The 21,049-nt window shown below is 45.3% G+C and overlaps 1 protein-coding gene across 3 annotated transcripts in view; it reads left to right on the plus strand.

Moving 5' to 3' along the window:
- Nucleotides 1–5,582: 5,582 nt before the first annotated feature.
- Nucleotides 5,583–21,049, plus strand: part of MICAL3 (microtubule associated monooxygenase, calponin and LIM domain containing 3) — a 166,194-nt gene continuing 150,727 nt past the window's right edge. For all 3 annotated transcript variants that reach the window (XM_074826059.1, XM_074826056.1, XM_074826058.1), the window contains exon 1: nucleotides 5,583–5,710. The gene's annotated coding sequence lies outside the window, so the exon portion shown is untranslated. The remainder of the gene's footprint in view (nucleotides 5,711–21,049) is intronic.

Below are 21,049 nucleotides of genomic sequence, written 5' to 3' on the forward strand. Positions count from 1 at the left end.
ACTTAAAAATTTACAGTATAGTGAAGTGAAAGTTGTATGTTTCTTACTAGCTTCTTGAAAGCCCAGTCCTGAGTCACAGCAGCAAACCCAACTGCAATTTTATATTTTACTTCTTGGAAAAATCTGTGAGCAATGAAATTATCTACAGTATGTATGCACAGACTTGGAGTCTCTCTTATTCCTAAAATGCTCCCAAATGCTTAAGTCTGCACTGAACACTCAGCAGATTTGCATGTAGCCCCAGAGAAACTTCCTTATTAGTTCCTATCTGAAAGCTTATTTTCTTAGCCTGAAGGGTTAGAAACATTTTTCTATGTGATCAAAGTTTACTGGATCTGAGGGGCTGACTTTTTATTTCCCTGGTGAACTGGAGAAGTTTTTACCTAGAGAAGTTTCTACTTTTTCTTAGTGAGCCAATAGGTAGTTTTTTCAAGTGAATTAGTCTTGTATTTGTTTTCTTGTAATAAAACACCACCAGCAATTTATTTAGAGCTCAGCACCCACCCCTGCACACAACATCACTCCAGATTAGTGTATGCATGCATGTTCAGGGGTGGCAAAAGGGGGTTAAATAGCATCATTTTATAAATATTACAGTTATTCAAATGCTTATGCAGTGAATAACCACTTGCATCAGGAGAATGCTGGGTGGTTGATGACTTCTGCCTTCTATTTCAAACACAAGTTGAACACCTGTGTTATTGCTTAGGAAGTCAGCTGTGTATTTTCTCCGCAATTGGACAACTCTTCCTGCTAATAGTTGCAGCTGATGCAGAAGACAGCAAATTGTAAGACTTCTGTCAAGTAGACTTTCTCTGCTGTCCTTCAGTTTCTTCTGGAAACATTTCTTCTTTTGGAAGCATTCAGCTGCTGATTTATACAGAGATTATTTTTACATTAAAAAAAAAATTGCTCTAGCTGTCCAAGTAGATGTGAGCATCAGAAAATTAGACTATAACTCATCAAGGAGATCCCCGATTAAATTGCCTCCAGCAGGTAACAATTTAAATGCAGTGACTTTTAGCAGAAACACTTTCATACCGGAGAGAAGCCTTCTGGTTAATGGAGAGCATCTCAGATGCTTTAGTGGCACTTTTGGCTTCATGTTGTGGCCTTGACTTCTACAAATACTGCCATGTGTATGGAAAGCAAAAGAAATCCTCTGGCACTGTAAACAGCATACTAAGATATATGAACAGGAGGGATGTTTGCAGAACACACCAAGTGCTCCTTCCACTCTACATTATACTGGTAAAGCCTCAACTGGGACCATGCTGTGTGCTGTTCCTGCTCAGGGAAATTCAGGAAAGACATGGACTAAAGTGAGAGCCATCAAAGGTGAACATCGGGAATCACCGGAGGTCTCACAACGTAACCTAGGAGGACAGGCAAGAAAAAATGAATTTTTAGGTCTGGGGAGTGTAATAAGAAGTGACATGATAAATCTTCATGCATCTAAAAGGCTGTTGCAGGAGTGAGAGGAACAAGTGTTTTCTTTGTCTGTGATGGGTAGGATGAGAAGTAGATGCAAATTATGGTAAAAGAGATCCAGGTTAATCATTAGGGAAAATTTTCTAAAGGCAAAGAGTGAATTATGAGAAAAGAACATCTTGCCTGGATAGACTGTGGTGTCTGCAGCACTGGGGAGGTCTGTAAGGGATAAAACAGATGGGACAGAGATGCTTTCACAGGGATGGAGTTAGATGACCTCTCAGTATCCCTTTCAGCCCTGTAATTCAGTGATCGCCTCCTTGTTTGAAAATCCACTTGCTGTGTTTTTACTTGCTAATTCCAGATGTGGGGGCTCTGCTCTGGGACAGTATGCTTCCAGTGGAATTTGCTGTTCTTGGTTTTTAGAGATTACAAATTCCCACAGGAGCAGTCATGCACCTGGCAAATTCTAAGGCTTGGAAGGTCATCAGAAGAGAATTCCAGATTCCTTGGACATTTTTACTGTGAAAATAGCTTTGATATCATTGATATCACCAAAAACTTTCTTGGATTTTCTTCTGTAATTTGCCTCCCTTGCTATACTCCTTGTCTAACTGGGAGCAGTACCTGGCCCTTATGAAACTTCAATAATTTCTCTTAGTAGCGGAATATATAAAAAAGTCACACCTTATTTTTGTATATCGATTTTTCAGAATGGGACACTGTACCATACCCTGACCTTATTTTGAGCAGTAGCAGCTCACCTCCTTTTAAGAGCTGAATCTTGAATCACAGTATTTTTCCCTGGGCTGGTTTGGGACTGCTTTCTCGATGGCTGATCCGCTTACTAGTGGTCACTTCTGGAGCGCCAGGCACACAGTTACAGTGCCTGCAGGTGTTCATTCACAGGGAATCACCCCTTGGTTGGGGCAAGGTGACTGTTACCTAGCCCAGTGCAAACCTGCAGTTCTGTAAAGCCCTTGGGGAAGATATGGTGATGGGCTTACCTTGCACATCACCAGCCTGGAACATCGGCCTTCTACTAGGCTGTGATGCAGGATTTCAGCTGTCTTTGCTTGCTTTTACAAAGTAGCCCATTTTGTACCGATGTTGCAGCCCCTTGTTTTTGTGCATGCACTTTATTAGCCTGAAGGTCTGTACAGTGCTGCCTTCCACCCTCCTCCCACTCTGACCACCATGGTGCACGCAGTGAAAAGAGACACGCGAAGGAAGTACATTGCTTTGGTATTGCTTTAGTTCCACTTGTTTAAACCCTTCCTCTTACAGTGCATTGTGAAAGCGTCTCTGGGAATCTAACAGCATAATGATGCAAATAACCCTGTCATATGACTAAGTCTCTCTGGTGCTAGATTCCAAAATATCAAGCCAAGAAGTACAAGTCTTGCTGTGGATGCCATAGGCAGCCTCATGCTAGCGTGCAGATGGCTCTTCAGTTCCCCAAGGGGAATTGTTCAGGTCCTTACTAGCATTTTACAAAGATTGCTGTTACACTGAGAGCCCTCCTCCTGACTGCTCAGGGGCAGAGTGCTCAGCCAGTCATCAGTGGACACACTGCAGGTATTGGCCCCTTTGAGAGCATTTTATATCACCATATGTAAACCCTCTCCTCTGCCTGCTTTCATTTTTCAATAATCTAACACATCCTCAACCTGCATCTTTGCAGAGGAGGACACCTCGATATTTTGCTATCAAGAGGTAATACAGGCTGCTGCCACCCCTGCAGAGCTACTACGTCAGTGGCCTTCGCTGACTTCAAAGGCGGAAATATCGGTTGACTGGAGCTCTTACTGCCCTTTGGCACTTGTACGTGTGTGGTGACTTTGTGATTCTACTCAGGTAAGGACGGGCGTCTTTGCCAGGCTTTCCAACACGTAAGCTGAATCAGCAGGCTGCGGCTCTCAAGTGAGTGCAACCAGTAGCTCATGGAAACTCCATCAGTAAACAGGGTGGGTTGAGCCAAGTTTAGATCAGCAAAAGGCTTTCCTCCATCTGTTCTCAGACAGGGATATAGATAGTGATTTGGGAATTGTGCACTTCTGGCTGATATTTGTTGCACCACACTGTAGTAAGAATTTCCTCAGCTGTGTCATAAACTCATGTATCTCTTATGAACAGTACCTATTTTGGTTTTTTATCACGTTATTGCAGTACCTGTCTGCTTTTCATGCCAAAATCTCTAACAGGCTATGGCAATCAAAACTTCTCTTAAGGTGGGGTTGGAGAACTATGGCGTTAGTAGGGCACTGGGACTGTGTGGGTCTGGAGGTGAAAGGTGTTTGAGTTATCTCTGCAGGAAAGGCCTGTTTAAAGGAAAACTGGTTTCCTTTGGTATTACTGTTGCTATTATGATATTATCCTGGGTTTGTTCTTGATTCCTAATCCCTGGGTCATTCACAGTGCATTCCTGCTTTATTTGGGTGCACATTGACTGGCTCCCTTGGCTGAAGAACTGAAGGGCACATTCAGCTGAGTGTGGTGAAGACAGCATATACATGTGCACTGCTTATACACACTAAAGCATACAGATAGGAATGAAATGTTTATATATAAACAGTGTACAAACCTGTATATATATATTTGCACACAGACATGTGGGTATATGTATATGCTGAACTAACAGTGCTCTTCCTGACTGCTAGTTCAGATGCAGAGCACTCAGCCAGTAACCAGTGGCTTCTGAGAACATTTTAAAAAGTAAACAGATGTGCATACACATATATATATATAAGCCTACACACACACACACACTGAAGAGTTCAATGTGCTTCTCAGTACTTTCTTGAAGAACAGGGGTTTGTCATTTCCAGGTCCATCCAGTACCTATACTATTACCTCAGCGTAACCTGAGGGATTAGTCAATATTCATGTCTTCCAAGTTGACTCAGTTGGCAGGAGAAAAGGACAAGGGCAGCAGGCATTATCTGATGTAGTTTTGTTTATTTCACAGACACAGGCAATGAGCTATTTTCCCCACACAGCAGGATCCAAACAGGAGGAGTTGCTATGACCACAGCTCCAAGCTTCTCCCCAGCCAACCCCGAGCCGAAAGTATATTTAGCCCTTTCTCATGATGACTTTATAAGCGTCTCTCCAGCCCTTTTTAGATCTTATTTGCCAGCTTTCTCCTGCCGGTCTCCTATGTGCCATCTCTCCCGCACTCGGCTCCATCAGCGTTTCACATGTACACGCAGAGCGTGTGTGGCAACCTCTGAGCACACACCTCGGCTGGTGCCAGGAGCCTCGCCGAGGCAGCGCTTTGTTGTGGCAGTGCCCACTGTTTCAGCTGCCCGGCTGCAAGAGGGCCCGCGGTAGCCTTGTCTCGCCGGTCGGGCTGCGGTCGCTGTGTCCCGGGCGGAGGGGGGCCGTGGGGGGAGGTAGTTCTTCGCGGGATTCTGGTCAGCAGCGGGTTTACTTCGAACGGGAGACAGTCGCTTTCCCCTCGAGGAGGGGCGGGCGGCCCGCCTGGGCAGCTGCCCTAGGACCGGGTAGGGAGAAGGCGCCCACCCCAAGGGCCTTGACCGTGGCGCGCGCGCCCCGATGGCCCTTCGCGCGCTCGGGTCACGGAGCGCGCCCTCGCCCCTCGCCCCCCCCCCAGCGCGCGCCGCCCCGCACGCGAGCGCCAACCCCTCCCCGGGGCGCTTTAAACGGTTGCCGCGTCGCCCCGCCCCTGCGTTTTGATCTCCGCTCCGCCAGTAGCGTTTGGCGCGCCTCCCCGGCCCCGCCCCTCCCCGCCGGGGCGGCCAATCCCCGCCCGACCGTGGGATTCGAGCGGCGGGAGCGTACCATTGTCGGGGCGCGGGGGAGGAGCCGGCAGCGTGAGGGGGCTGTGGCGAGGAACCGCGTCCTTTTATTGTTCTCCGCCACACCTGCTGCGCCCCCGCTGCTGACGCTCTCACCCCCTTCTCCCCCTCTTTCAGAGCACCGTGGGCCCGGCGACCGGCGCCTCCGCTTCCCGCCGCTCTACCCCTTGACCCTTTAAAGGGGACGGGCCGGGCCGGGCCGGGGGGCTCGTTTGCACGCGCCCCTCCTCCTCCCGCCCCGCCAGCCGCTCCGCGCGCGGGGTGGGGCGGGGCCGGGGCAGCGGTGGCTGCCAAGGTGCGCGCGCGCCGCCGCTTCAGCCGCCCCCTCCCGCGGCGGGCAGGGTCGGGCCGCGCCGCGCCGGCAGCCTGACGGGCGGAGCTTAGCGCTCCCCGCGCCAGAGGCACCTCGGGCCGCGCCAGCCCTGCGACCGCCGCCCCCGGAGCAGCATGAGGCGAAGGCAAGTGCGGCGGTGGGGCTTCCTCCGCCGCCCCCCGGGAGGGGAGGGCGGGCGGGTGCGGCAGGTGGGCGCGGGCGGGGAGAGGCGGCGGAGGATCCGCTTCATCCCTTGGCATCGCCCGCGGAGCGGCCTGGCGCGGCGGCGCGGGGGTCTCTGCGCGGCGTGGGGCTGGGGCGGGGGCCGTGCGGGCACGTAGGGAGCGGCGGCGGCTGGCACAGGGCGGCCGGGCACAGCCGCGAAACCTGATCCCCGGGGCGTCCCGCGGCTGGTCCTTGCCGGCTCCCTGACCCGGTTGCATGGCTCGGCGCCGGGAGGAACGAGGCGGTGGCGGCCCCGCCGACCCCCGAGCGCTGGTGGCTCGGCGGGAGGTGCCGGGGCGCCTCATCCTCTCGTCCCGGGCTGGGAGGAGCAGACGGCGGCGGCCCGGGGTGCGCGCAGGCCGGCTGCGGGGGGTCTGCCCGCGCCCCGTCCCCTGGGCGGGCGGCAGCGCTCGGCCCCGCCGGCGCGGGCACGTCGTGGGGCGGGTGGGAGCGGGCGCCTCCTCCCTCCCCGGCGGCTTCGTCGCTGCGCGGAGTGCGGTACGCCGCGGGGCAGCTTCACAGCGGTGACTCCGCGGTGCCCTGGAGGGCTCGTAGTGCGCCCATGGTCAGGTAGCTTACGACACCCCCACGAGAGAAGTTGCACCTACTGGCTTCATTTTATACAGGCTTCTGCTTGTCTCGCAGACCTGAGCCTTTAGCCTGTTTCTTGTTATTCTAGATATGTTCAGTGCAAGGGATGTCCAGCTCTAATGTGTCTGTCTCTGTTCTGGTTTTGTTGGTTTTGGTTTGGTTTGGTTTTTTTGTTTTTTTTTTTGTTATGATACAGGCTTAATCTCTGCAGGCTGTTGTCCTAAGATGTGTTTAAGATGTTAGAATACATAACAAGGGTAACTGCTTCTAAACACAGGCTTCCTTCTCTTATTATAAAAACCTGCATATGCATCCACTGTAGCAACTTTATTCCATATTCCGAAGAAGCCATCTCTTACCTCGTGCAGCCATCCATTTAAGGTTAATGCTGTGCAACGTCTGACAGCAGCTTTTGGAGGAATACTTCTCAAGTCTGGTGCTACAAAAATTGCCACTTCCTTTGTTTATTCTGTTGTACTTCTTTGAAAGGTTAACAAAATGAAGAATCTGTGGAAAATTCCTTTGAGTGTTAGACTTGAGACTTAAAAATTGGGGTTCTTGGTTATTTTGCACTTTAAATGGACAGGGTCAGTGCTAGTGTAGGGGGTTTGAGGGAAGCTGAGCAAATAAATGGCCTCTCATTGGGCAATCTGGATATACAGAAAGTGACTGTCCATTAGGGCCCAGTTTAGTTACAAACTTTGAAAGCTACAAGTTGACTGAGCTAGAGAAAACCCAGGAAAGATGACTTTCTGTGTATAACTAAGAACTTGCTTGAAATAGCTTCTTTTCCCAATACTTATGCTAATACTTCTTTATGCATTTCTTTTACAAAATATGCTTATTGTACTTACTTTTCACTGTCACATTTTCAGCACTTGTGTTTGGGGGATGTGTTTGGTAAAAATAACTCACAGCATGGGAATTAACTTTTTTAATCATGGGAATATTTCTACTGGTCTAAGCTTCTGTGAAAGCTTTCTTGCACAAAACTAGATTTAGAGTTAGATTGAATTTGGCAGTGTCCCTTTAAACCAGCCAAAAGTCCCCTACACATTCATCTGCAGCTGTAAATGAAAAAGTCACACTAAAGTTAAGAAAACAGATATGTTTGTACTTAGCTTGCAGCTTGCTAAAGGACCTGTGTTGAAGAACATGGATATAACTAGATATGCTAGACTTGTATTCATTCATATCTTAAATGACAGTTGGAAGGTACACTTATAGCTAATTGGTGAAGTGGGAAATCTTTAGTTCTTAAAATAATGGACAGGGGAAGTCCTCTTAAATGTTACATAAATATTTTTCTTTTAACAGTTATTCTTATCTGTGCAGAAAAAATAACTAATAGTTATGCTGATCATGAATGATGTATCTGAATTTCAATTTTCAATAAGGCTGAATATGAATTCTGTTCCTTACTTAATCCTGTGTGTTAAGAAAGGATCTGTAAATAGTATGTGACTTTATATTCCTGGTGTAAACCTAAACACAGCTGGTTGAGGTCAGGATGACATTTTACTCTAAGCTTTCTTGCCTCTCTGGGTTTCAAATATCCTGCAAACATGCCTCACATGAGAAATCTTAGTTATTTTGCAAGTGCAGGTCTCCTTTGATAAAAACTACAGCACTGTTACTTTTCCATGAGGGAGCTTGAATTATTGTTGTACGCATGGTAATACAGACCTGATGACGTGTTGCTTTTGGAGAATGCTGAGGCAGAATTGGTCTTTAGTTGGATGTGTTCCTCTCATTTTGCAGGATTTCCAAGTGGCTTCTTAGTCACATAAGTAATCCATGAATGGATTAGTTTGGTTTTTTTCTCCTTTGCAAACACAAGGGCTGTCTTGCTAATGTAATCTTAGTGTAGTATTCAGGGTAGTTCTAGGTAAAGGGAGAGGGAGAACTGTCCCTGCTGCTGCTGCTTTTCTTTAGTAGAAAACTTCCACTCTCTTTTGACTGTGTCACAGGAAATTGCCTGTGAGAGCAACAGCAGAGCCTGTTTGTGAACTTTCTTTGGTGTTATGACTTTTGTGCTATTACCATAGAGAAGGCTTAGGCAGCTGTGGTAACACGTTGGCCAAAACTTGTTTCTGCCATGCTGCTTCCAGCCCTGATGTTTGAGGAATCTCTTCTCTGCCAGTTGATCTACATCTTAACAGCCTGGGGTGGAAAATTCCTTTCGCTTGTGGCTGAAGTTAGTGCTGCACTAAAATCTTCCACGAGTGTAGCTCATCAGGGGTATGATCTGTTGTATGCAAGGTCCTCGCGCTGATTCAGTTATATGAGTAAAGCACGTGTGTGCTATTAGGGCTTGTCTCAGCACTGTGGCCTGTTGTTAATATATGGGTGTGAAATGCAGCTTTGCCAATGTACTGTATGACTGTTCTATCACTGCTGAGATATTCCTAGAGCGGATGTGATCCAAGAGAGTTTTCCTGGGCAAGTGCTTTTACCATAGCAGATCCTAATGATAATCTCACCTTTCATTTAAAAAGGGGAGGAGGAGGAAGTTCCTGCTGGTAAATCCAAGAAATGAGTTTTTACATGAGCTCCATCAGGGAGCCTTGCTTGCATTTTCTTAGGTCTCCCAGCAGCACCAGAGCCTTTCAAACTGGCAGGGTATAACTGAGATGTCCGCCACAGGGATGCTGTTCATAATTTGATAGGTGGAAATAAAGCAGCAATGATACTGATCCGGTGTTCATGCTGCTATTTGAAAATGATGTGATAAGATACAAGCAACAGGCACTGTTTATTTACTAGGAGGAGAGCCCAAATCAGTGGAGACAGAGCAAGAGGTAAACTAGCATAGGAACATCACATCACCACCCTTTCCTTCCTTTTTCTCCTCCTCCCTCTCCTGGCTGAATGACATCTTCTGTTGTAATTGCACAAGGGAGAGGGAGAAAGGGAAAAGTGCATCTAGGAGAATCCAAGAACGTACACTCTGAGGAATGAGATCTGCAGGTAAACAGTGTTTGTGAAGGGTATGAAAACATTTGGATTCCATCTGAGTGTTTGGGACACGCAGTCACCGCATTGTTTGTTGTCTGTTCCTGCAGTCTCCTCCTAATTTTGAGGTAGTTGGAATATGTAATTGGTAGGGCTCTAACAGCATTTGGTTTCTTTGTGTAAACAGTAAACTGACATGGATCATAGCTTTTTCTCATTCTCCTGCCTGTATTGTATCTTGATTTGAATCTCTTGATGTGTGATGCTCTTATGTATGGTGGCTTGTGATAGAAATTCAGTGCCCAGATACGGGAAACAAGGAAAGGAAGGTTTCTCACCTATTTGGGCAGCCTCTCTTCTGACATTCCCTCCCCACCTTTTTCTTTTAAAGTTTAATCAAGCAGCAATTATTTGGCTTGGTAGCAAGAGGAAACAAAAATATTTTTCTTTTTTTCTTTTTTTTCTGGGGTATTGAAATTTACTCCAGTCAAAAGTATTCAGTGAGACTAGGAAAGGAAATGCAAGTTCTTGCTCTTTGTAGACAGCAGTAAATTAACAATAGAATTATTTCAGTTTCAGGAAAGAGGAATCTATTTCATCCCACACTTCCTAAGGAGAGTTCATAACTTTTCATAGAATCATAGAATGGTTTTGGGTTGAAAGAGACCTTAAAGATCATCTAGTTCCAACCCCACTGCCATGGGCAGGGACACCTTCCACTAGACCAGGTTGCTCAAAGCCCCGTCCAACCTGGCCTTGAACACTGCCAGGGAGGAGGAATCCACAACTTCTCTGGGAAACCTGTTCCAGTGTCTCACAACCCTCACAGGAAAGAATTTCTTCCTTATAGCTAATCTAAATCTACCCTCTTTCAGTTTAAAACCGTTACCCTTCATCCTATCGCCACACTCCCTGATAAAGAGTCCCTCCCCATCTTTCCTGTAGGCCCCTTTAGGTACTGGGAGGCTGCTATAAGGTCTCCCCAGAGCCTTCTCTTCTTCAGGCTGAACAACCCCAACTCTCTCAGCCTGTCCTCATAAGGGAGGTTCTCTGGTCCCCTCATCATCTTCGTGGCCTCCTCTGGACTTGCTTGAGAAGGTCCATGTCCTTCTTCCAAAGCTGGACACAGCACTGCAGGTGGGGTCTCATGAGAGTGGAGTAGAGAGGGAAAATCCCCTCCCTCGACCTGCTGGTCACACTTCTCTTGATGCAGCCCAGGGTACGGTTGGTTTTCTGGCCTGCAAGTGCACATTGATGGGTCATAGTTTTCTACCCACTAATACCCCCAAGTTTTTCTCCGCAGGGCTGCTCTCAATCCACTCATCGTCCAGCCTGTATTTATGCTTGGGATTGCCTTGACTCATGTGCAGGACCTTGCCCTTGGCCTTGTTGAATTTCATGAGGCTTGCATGGGCCCACCTTTCAAGCCTGTCAAGGTCCCTCTGGATGGCATCCCTTCTGTCCAGAGTGTTGACCCCACCACACAGCTTGGTGTTGTCAGTGAACTTGCCGAAGGTGCACTCAATCCCACTGTCCATGTCAGCAACATTAAACAGCGCCGGTCCCAACACCAACCCCTGAGGAACACCACTCGTCACTGCTCTCCACTTGGACATGGAGCCGTTGACCGTAACTCTTTGAGTGCAGCCTTTGAGGCAATTCCTTACCACTGAATGGTCCATCCACCAAAACCATGTCTCTCCAATTTAGAGACAAGGATGTTGTGGAAGACAGTGTCAAACGCTTTGCACAGGTCAAGGTAGATGATGTCAGTTGCTCTTCCCTTATCCACCAACACTGTAACCCTGTTGTAGAAGGCCACCAAATTTGTCAGGCACAATTTGCTGTTAGTGAAGCCATGCTGGCTGTCACCAATCACCTCCTTATTTTCCATGTGCCCTAGCAGAGTTTCCAGGAGGATCTGCTCCATCATCTTGCCAGGCACAGAGGTGAGACTGACTGTCCTGTAGTTCCTTGGGTCTTCCTTCTTTCCCTTTATAAAAATGGGGTTATGTTTCCCCTTTTCCAGTCAGTGGGAACTTCACCGCACTGCCATGACTTCTCAAATACATTGGATATTGGCTTAGCCACTTCATTGGCCAGTTCCCTCTGGACCTGCGGATGCATCTCATCAGGCCCCATGGACTTGTGCACCTTCAGGTTCCTTCGATGGCCTTGAACCTGATCTTCTCCTACAGCAGGCGGTTCTTCATTCTCCCGGTCCCTGCCTTTGCACTCTGTGACTTTGCCTCAGCCTTTACCAGCAAGTGCTCCAGCCACACCACCCAAGTCATTGAGTACCTCAGCCTTTCTCCATATCTGGCTAACCAGGTCTCCCTTTCCTGCTGAAGAGGGCCCGCGTTTTTCCTAGTCTTCCTTTTATTATCAGCATACCTACAGAAGTTTTCCTTGTTGCCCTTGATGTCCCTGGCCAGATTTAATTCTGTCAGGGCTTTGGCCTTCCTAACCTGATCCCTGGCTGCTTGGACACTTTCTCTGTATTCGTCCTAGGCTCCCTGTCCTTGCTTCCACCCTCTGTAGGCTTCCTTTTTGTGTTTGAGTTTGTCTAGGAGCTCCTTGGTCATCCATGCAGGCCTCCTGGCGTTTTTACCTGACTTCCCCTTTGTCGGGATGCATTGCTCCTCAGCTTGGAAGAGGTGTTCCTTGAATATGAACCAGCTGTCTTGGGCCCCTCTTCCCTCCAGGGCTTCATCCCATGCTACTCCACCAACCAGATCCTTGAAAAGGCCAAAGTCTGCTCTCCTGAAGTCCAGGGTAGTGAGCTTGCTGCGTGCCCTCCTCACTGCCCTAAGGATCTTGAACTCTACCATTTCATGGTCACTGCATCCAAGGCTGCCCTTGAGCTTCACATTCCTCTCTGGCCCCTCCTTGTTGGTGAGAGCAAGGTCCATCATAGCACCTCTCACTGTTGGCTCCGCTATCACTTGGAGAAGGAGGTTATCATTAATGCATTCCACAAACCTCTTGGATTTCTTATGTCTTGTTGTGTTGTCCCTCCAACAGATACTGGGGTGGTTAAAGTCCCCCATGAGGACCAGGGCTTGTGAAGGAGAGGTTGCTCCTACCTGTCCACAGAGGGGCCTTATTCGCTCAGTCTTCCTGGTCAGGTGGCCTGTAGCAGACCCCCACTATAATGTCTTCTGACACCTGAGCTCTCAGTCAGCTTCTCATCCATCCCTAGGCAGAGCTCCATGCACTCTAGCTGGTCATTGACATAGAGGGTGGCACCCTCTTGTCTCCCCACCTGTCCTTGCTAAAGAGCCTGTATCCTTTCATTCCATTTTCTGCAAAAGGTGTCAGTAGCAGCATGACTTAATGCTGAAAACAGAAACCTGATTGTTCCAATAGAGATCAACTGTTCTGAAACTGTTGTTTTTGCAATAGACCACATGAGAAACTGCATTTCATTTTTGAGAAGGGGCACTGAAGAAAGCTATGGAAATTGTGAGGAAAACCTTTTTACTGCATTCCTGTCTCTCTCAGTCTGTCATCTCTGCCTTCTTCCTAGATCTTTATCTGGGTTATATGTTAACCTTTTTCATTCTTTCTCCACAGTGTCTTTGAGATATGATCTTTTGTGTCTAGCCACATGGTTAAAACTAGTCTAGGCTGACCTTACTTTGTCTGAATTTCTTTTTGACACTCAACTGCTCAAAAACAATGACCATTTTTACTGAAAGTGGTGGTTGGTTTTGTTTGGGGTTTTTTTGTCTGCTGTTAAGATTTTTAGCAAATCATTCCTATGCAGTGTCCTACAACTACACACATAAGATAATTTTCTTCTTGGCCCTTTTCGACTGTCATCTGTAGTGGGGTACTGTGGAGAGTTTGACATGTAGGTCCCACCTGTTAATGCTGCTAACTTTTAGACATTCACTGAAGCTTTGTTGTGGTCTTCCTTTACCTTGTTCGTCCTGAAAGAGGAGTGGCAGCTGGATGCTTTTCACTCATCATGAAGAAGAGTCCCATAAACACTTATGGAGCTACCTCATCTTCTGCCTTCAGAGGAGTTCTTAACGTCCTCCCCTGCTATGAGCTGACTGAACCAGAACAGCCCGGCAGTGGACTGAGCAGGCCACTGCTTATCGAAGTGTTTTGCCTTTTTGCTGTGCTCCCTTCTTTCTTTGGATCCACTTGTCCAGCAGTCATCTCATCCCTTGAGTTGGAGACTGTGTGCAAGAGGTGTGTTTTCTTATTCTGCTCTTGTAGCATGTTACGTTCTGGTTTAGACTGGTGATATCAAACATTATTGTAGGACACAAACCAAATCTTGCAGTTTTCTGTTTTCTGTGCTGTTTCCAACATTAGTCCAGGAATATTTGTCTTATGTTATGGGTCTTTTGCTGTGTTTGCCTGCATTAGGATTCCAGTTGTACAGCTTAATTAAAATCTGGGAAATAACCCACTTATTGCATCAACTTCCTCTTTGGCCAGCAGGAAAATTTTCCTTTCCAGCAGGAAAATTGTTCTGTATTACTGCTTTCTGCCCTGGTGTTTGGAAATACTCCCTCTGAATCTGCAGTGCTTTGAAGTGAGACAAGGCTTACTGGGAGCTGATGTGGTTGAGGGAAGAGAACACTTCGGTGCATTGAAGACTTCTAATAAATGTCTTCCTTTCAAACTTTAGCTATGTCCTTTATTATCATGTCTGCAGGATGATTTGGGTCGTGCGTCTGAGGAATTCTTAGGGTATAATCTTCTACTCTTCTATAACTTTTGAACTAAAGTGACAATGGGTAGCATAACTTTTATAGTGACCTCCCTTTAAATTATTAAGATCTCTTTACCCTGAGTCTGTGGGGAGACTTCTCACTGGAAGTGTAGGCAGAACAACAGCATTTTAGTGGGATCATATCTTGTTATCTCTGCCATGCAAGTAAAAGTGCTTGTGGCCCTATCTAACATTTCTATCTCTTGATGGAACTGCCTCAGTTTAATGGGATGGTTAGGCGGCCCTTCTTGCCTTTCTCTTAGCCCTTCTAAATATGCTGTGTATACTTACACAACTGTTAAAAAGGACTTCTCTTGTCAGGTCCTGTGAAAGGATAGTATAAACTCTGCTCCATTTTTGTGAGATACTGCAACTTGTAGTGATTTGCACCATTTAACACTTAATTTAAAGGCAACAGGAAACCAAATTTGGCTGTAACCCAATTAGAGCGTAAACCCAGTTGATATCCATCCAGTGGTGCCCATGTAATACACTGCTCTGGGTCTCGTGTTGAGAAGTGTCCTCCAACGCTTGCAACATCATGGTTATGTGACTGAAGAAACAAAGGGGAGAACAGTAGACTTTCTCATGTCTGTAGCAATCTGCCCAGAAATGAAGAATGGAGGCAGGTGTTTGCCTAGGAGTCTTGCTTTAAACAGTCAAATCCAAGAATGTTTCACTAATCTCCTTTTTTTGTAGGAGAAAATTATTTCTTTAATAACTGCCTGTGTACACTGTGTATGGTACTCCATCTGCTAGAAAGAGTTCTGCTCAGTTTGACAAAGAAAAGCCAGATTAGACTGTGTCAGGAAGAGTAAACAGTTTTGGGGAACGTGGCATGCTTTTGATGATTCACTTAGCCACACTAAATTACTAATTAAGTGAGGCTCCCATTCAGAATTCTCTAGAGCTGTGCCTCTTTCTGCATTGATTGTAAAGACAGACTGGTTTGGAGTTAGCCTTTGTGTATAGTTTCCTTGGTGAGCCTGGGAAGGCCAGTGCCTCGCACCTGGTATTTCAAGTTTCTTCTAGACCTTGTAAGTGTCGTTTGTCTTGCTGCTTATAAACAGAATCTAAACATACTGTGGACTTTCCAGGGAGAGTAGGGCTGCTTATATGTGCAGGAAGTATAGGATTGGGTGTCAGTGATACCTGCTTTACTTCCGATACTTCAGAAAGAGAGGAGTTTGTACATGTGAAAATGGAGGAGTTATCCAGAAAGTGACAGCATCAGTAGCAGATCTCCACTAATAATTCTCCACAGTGATGGTATTCAGTGTTCCCTCAGAGCGAAAAGACAGATGGGCTATAGCTGAGCCCCTCATTGTACCTTATACTTTTCTTGTTGCTTTTGCGTTACATATAATGCCTGTTGCATTACACATGCCTGGAGACCCACCCAGGACTCTACTGTGCCAAATACTGTATTAAAACATAGTAAAGAACTCCCTGCTCTAAGATTTTATTGTGTTTTCTTAAAGCAGATAAGAGTGGAAGAAAGCAGATACGATTTTTCTGTTGATGTTTAGAATGGCAAATGCTGGGAAGTTCTGGGTTCAGCATATTGAATATTATTTGGCAGTGGATTTATTTCAGCATGTGAACCAACCTTCAGATCATTCAGTGGGACACTTATAAAGGTGCAAAGTATAAACTCTGTGGGCTTATGAGGAGGTTATGTATCTGTAAGAGGCATATATTTATGTCATCTGGGAAACCTTTGTCTTGGAATAATCGGTTTACATCCATGGCAAATGTCTCTGGCACATCCTCTCTTATCCCTAGCTCCATGGTCAGGCTTCCTGACATTGAGTGGACTTGCTTCTGAGCTGTCCCTCAGACACCTCCCTGCACTCATACCACACTTGTTGCCATTTCTTCTGGTTTCTTCCTCCTCCATGTTTTCCTTCCTGTAATCCACTGCTGTCTTTTTCTGTTTCATGTTTTCCACAGGCATCTTCTTTTTTTCCTTCCTGGCTGTTTACTGTCTTACCCTTCTTTGGTGCATGGAGGAGGAACTACTGAATTTTGTTAGCAATAGCCATAACCCTGTTCTTAACAGGGGGAGCCAGTAGGAACATAGAATGTGTCCAAGACATGTCTTGTGGACTGGATTAGCTGTGCAGTTTGCTGTATTATTTTCTTGGAGGGGGATCAGTTAATGTTAATTTAGAAATGGTATAGTCTCAACTGTGATCTAAACCAGCTAAATTGCTTGGAGAGTGTCACTTGAGATGTTTGCTTCCTATGTAGGAGAATTCTTCTGCTAATGTGCCCTTTTGTGGACGATTGTCTAGATGTCTCATCAGTCTGGAGAGGCTTGTTTTTAGTGCTGTGTGCTCTCTGGAGAGTTTATTTTTAAATAGTTACTGAAGCAACAGTCTTATAAAATGCTGCAGTGTTAGGATAGAAGGAATTAAAATGTTTAGTAATCCTCTAAAAGGGTAGGTTGAAAAAGTATATTTGTCTATTCTCTAAGGCTAGCTGAAAGTGCTGGTGAAACTATGTTCTAGAAGACTACTTGTTTACTTCATAATTTTCTTCCTTAAAACTCCTCTAGTTTAATTTGTGGACATTCCCAAAGTGAAATATTGTCAAAACCAAATGTTATGTTTCAGGAACTGCTGTGCACTATACTTCATTCTCTGCTATAAAAAGATGACTTATTTTCACCTGTGATGAATTCTGCCATCTTAAGGTGGGCTGCATCTTGAGATAGTCACTTTGGAACTGTAACTCCCATGAAGCAGTAAGGTGCTATTACACAAGCAAAATAACTTTACTTTTTTGAGGAGAAGCATTTTGTAAGTCTTCCTTCTTTGTGCCAAAAACCTGCAGACTTTGCTATTTACCCTCTGCCAGAAAATTTCAAAGAAAATGTTTTTCAAGAGGTCAGATTTCCTTATCGTGTTGTACTCCTGCAGCATTGTAGCGGGTCTACTTTGTATCATTTTCTTTCTTAATCTGCAGTCTTTAGATGAGATGTGTCAGTACAACAATTACACTGAACAAAGTTATTGTATTAATTTGAAATCATACAATGCTACTGATAAATCAGATGATTAATCAAATGTTGCAGAATGTCACCTCCAAATACAAGGGGTTGTCTTTTTCCAAGGAGTCATTCCTTTGCTGCTCTGTTCCTGTACTCTTTGGCTATCACAAAAGGTCCTTTGTTGTTCATTTGACTGTTAAACTACGCTTATTTTATGCTTCATCAAACTCTCAATGAGCTTAAGGTTTGTAACATCAAAAGTCTGGATCTCCAAGGGTGAGAGAAGCTAAAAGGTTTCATAAAGCTATAGGGATCAACCAGAACACATGAAAACATCCCAGGCAGTCAAGGCTTTTTTGATGGTAGAGGACAATGGTGGTGAATTCTTTATTATGCATTCATACAAACTGTGATAACTTACAGGCGTGATGCTTTATCATAGACAATGTCTGCTGGTGAATTCAGCTAGTGGGCATAGCACTTTGGTTCTAGACTTTTAAGAAAGCAAGGAATTTCAGAAACATGAAGTACAACACAGCTGAAAGAGTAGTGAAGACAGAGGAAAGGACAAGATGCCGGAGTAGGTTCAAGATGCATAGGCCAGTGCCTGCTGCACAGTAGCTGGTCTCTGTTGTTCCTTTTCCTGTTGGTGTCACAACCGAGGTGGATCTTGAAAGGAAGACTCTGAAATGAACTGGGAATAAAGTGCTGAGATGAACACAGTAAATTAGGATGTGTTAATTTCTTCTGTTGGATTTGAGGATGAATTGCCTTACAATGCTGTTCTAATTACAACAGTTTAGGAAATGATTCACAAGAGTGGGTAGCTGAGCATGGTCCTTCTAACAGCTGTCTTATCATAAGTTAGATTGATTTATTTACTAGAATTCTGCTTCATTTGCTACAAGGGCAATTGCAAATGCTCAGTTTTAATTCCTATGACTTGACTGAATGGAGTCCTGACACCTGACAGAAGAATGGGAGCAGCCTTCAGCCTGTCTACAAAGTCAGACACTTTGACTTTTATTTAGAAAGGTTTCTTTACAGTGCTATGGGCTAGAAGGTGTTTTCAGTGCTATAAATTAAATACTAGGCCATGTAACACAATAATAACATTTAGTGCTAAGTTACACCGCATATTGCACAAATTTATTGGGGTTTGCGGCTTGCTTCATCATGTAGGCTCCACTATGGAGGCAATATCCTTAATAAGTATCAGGGAATCTGAGAGCAAGTAGATTCTGTGATCCCGTTCTCAAATGCAGTAATGACTTAAAATATATAATATTAAAATATATTTTTTCAATTATAAAAAATTGTGTTCTCCTGTTTCCCCAAGTAGAAACACAAAAGATATTAGTGTTCCCATTTGGTGTGATAGCACCTGCTGTGCAAAACGCAAGTTGCTGTGACATATTGGAGTTTATGCCACAGTTATGCACAGCAAACGCATGCAATGTCTATGGAGTTTCAGTTATGACAGCAAAATCATTAGGTGGCAAGAACAAGGTCATGGGTGTGAAATTAACTTGCATACAGGAGTCTAGGTTGTGGAAAGGAATGCTTGTCAGGCATTAACTTTTTATAAACCTAGAATATTGTGGTACTACAGAAAAATTCTCCTTTCTGTGAAGGACTTAATAATGGTGGAGGTATGAACCCTAGCCACTCTGTTCAAAGAGTCTTTTCTGTAGAGGGAGAAAAACCATGATGGACTGACCAGGCTTTTGGTAAGCATGTTCTAATTTGTGACAATTTACTAGAGTGCTGAAACTGAGCAGCAGCCCATTGCTGGAGTGTGTCCTCAACTGCAGTTGTATCTTAGAATGGTTATGGGAGGCTAGTGGCAGAAGTGAGCTGTGACTTTACTTCTCTCCCAGGCAGGGCCCTGACTGTAAGGAGTTAAAACTTGAAGAGGAATGAACTGAGGTCAGCAGCACAGATAGTCTGTGCAGTAAATAATTTTCTTTGTATACTGACTTCATTCTTTCACTCATTATTTGCTCCACTTACTCTTTTCCCTTCCTACACGCACACACAAACATGCACACATGCAGTTTTTCTGGCTCTATTATTTTCTCTTGCCCTAGTTATCACCTTCCAATGGCCACTTGTCACTGTGACCCACCCTCTGGCTAAGGGAGCTGTAGATGATAGGTTTACTGTGAAAGAACCACCCTCAATCTGGGCTGGACACCTATGTTCGGCTTAGAAGATGCGAGGCTGTTTTCCAGCTGCTCCTGCGAGCCTGCTTGCTCTGAGCACTGCAGTGGCTATACAGAATGCAGTGCACGGGAAGCAAAACGCTGTTCAGCCAAACAGAGAAGAATTAAGAGCTGTTGCCCACCTTTTCCTCCCCTTGATGGCAGGCTGTGAGCTCCTGGGTGAGTGAACATCTGGTACGTGGCATGTGTTGTTCCAAGATTGGAGGGGAAATCCATTAAATAGCTGTGCTGTTACTAAGAATTTGGGTGAATGCGAGATGAAGCATTCGTTAATGCTAGAGTCTGCAAAACATAGCAGGCTTTGATGCTAGTGCTTGGACATGAGGCTTTGAAAAGAGAGAAGGGTTTTAAGGGTCTTGTATCTGAGGATCCACAGAAACCAGCTAGAGGAGAAAGTAGGATTTTGGGGGTTGAATGACCTTGAATGTCTGCTCCAGTGAAACAATGCATGTGTGGCTGGCATTTAGGAAAATATTTTCTGGGAGGCCCTTTTGTTAGGGGGAAGCAATGTAAATGTCCTGCATCTATTCAGAGATCCATTTTGATTTTTTCAAGGAAAGTGTAATAGCTACTTCTTGCCACCCTTTGTATGTGGTCTTGTAAATGCTCCTGTTCCCAGGCTCCTGAAAGATGTGCCAAATCTCTTTTTGTGGGTATTAAATTGACTTTAAAAAGCCCCACGAACAGGGTGAAATAGATGCTTAGCCAGGCATGCTGTAACATGGCAACTATTGAAGACACCCATGTATAATCATAAATATATACTTTTGGATTGGGGGGGGCTTTGGGTCTGCACTGCTTAACGATCTACAGTCTAATAATTCGTGCCCGCTGTTGGAGCGCAGCCTCTGTTCCTTCCCTTTCCCTTAGGGCACTGTTGTCTGTTTCATTCTTCTGAGATTTTTGTGCTTTCCATTGTGTTTTCTTAAATAAAAAGGCAACTCTAGAAACAAACAAACAAAATTCCTTTCTTGCTTGACTTGTGTTTTTCACTTATAAAAATGATTTTCCTTTCCCTAGTATGGCAGCATTATTAAAACCAGGACTTTTCTCAGCTAAGCTCTGTTACTGCAGAGCCAATGGGGTAAAGTGAATATAGTGCTTGCTGTGAGAGTTGTGTTTTGGCCCCTTGGATTAAATATTGATAGTAGCCAAGTTACAGATCTGAAGATACTAAATCAAGACAACTGTTCATTGTTCTCTAAACAGACTTTAGATACAGCTTTCCTTTAGCTACATTGTTCAGTGAAGTGCATTCCTTTTCAGTAAATAGACAGGCTAAGGCCCTCAGGTTCTTCAGATCTGAAACAATAGAAGCAATCATTAAAGCTACATACAAAAGGAAAATAATTACAAAGGGGGGGATTTTTAGGAGTGTCTTAGGCAATGCCCTTACTTCCAGCTGCTTTTTTTTTTTTTTTATCCTGGGGTGCTGTATCGTCTTCTCTTCTTGTCACATGGCACAGCTGTCTTGGTGTGTATGAAGAGTGATCAGAAAACTGATCTAGGTTTAAAAATAGCCTTGTTGGAATAAAAGATAGTGAACCCGGTGAGGTTTACTGTGGGGTCCCATAGCTGTCATAATGGCATTACTAGTCAGGTGGGGGATAGTTTGGTGGTGAAGTGCAGAGGGGGCTGCTGTCAGTGCTATTTGGGGTAGGGGGGGAAGCACAGTGAATGCCGAAGAAAAGTTCTTGCTTGATGCTCTTGTATTTGAGAGGACATACTTGATACCTGTGGAGAAAAAGGAGGAACGCTTTC

This window comes from Strix aluco, chromosome 5 (assembly GCF_031877795.1).
Source record: "Strix aluco isolate bStrAlu1 chromosome 5, bStrAlu1.hap1, whole genome shotgun sequence".
NCBI lineage: Eukaryota > Metazoa > Chordata > Aves > Strigiformes > Strigidae > Strix > Strix aluco.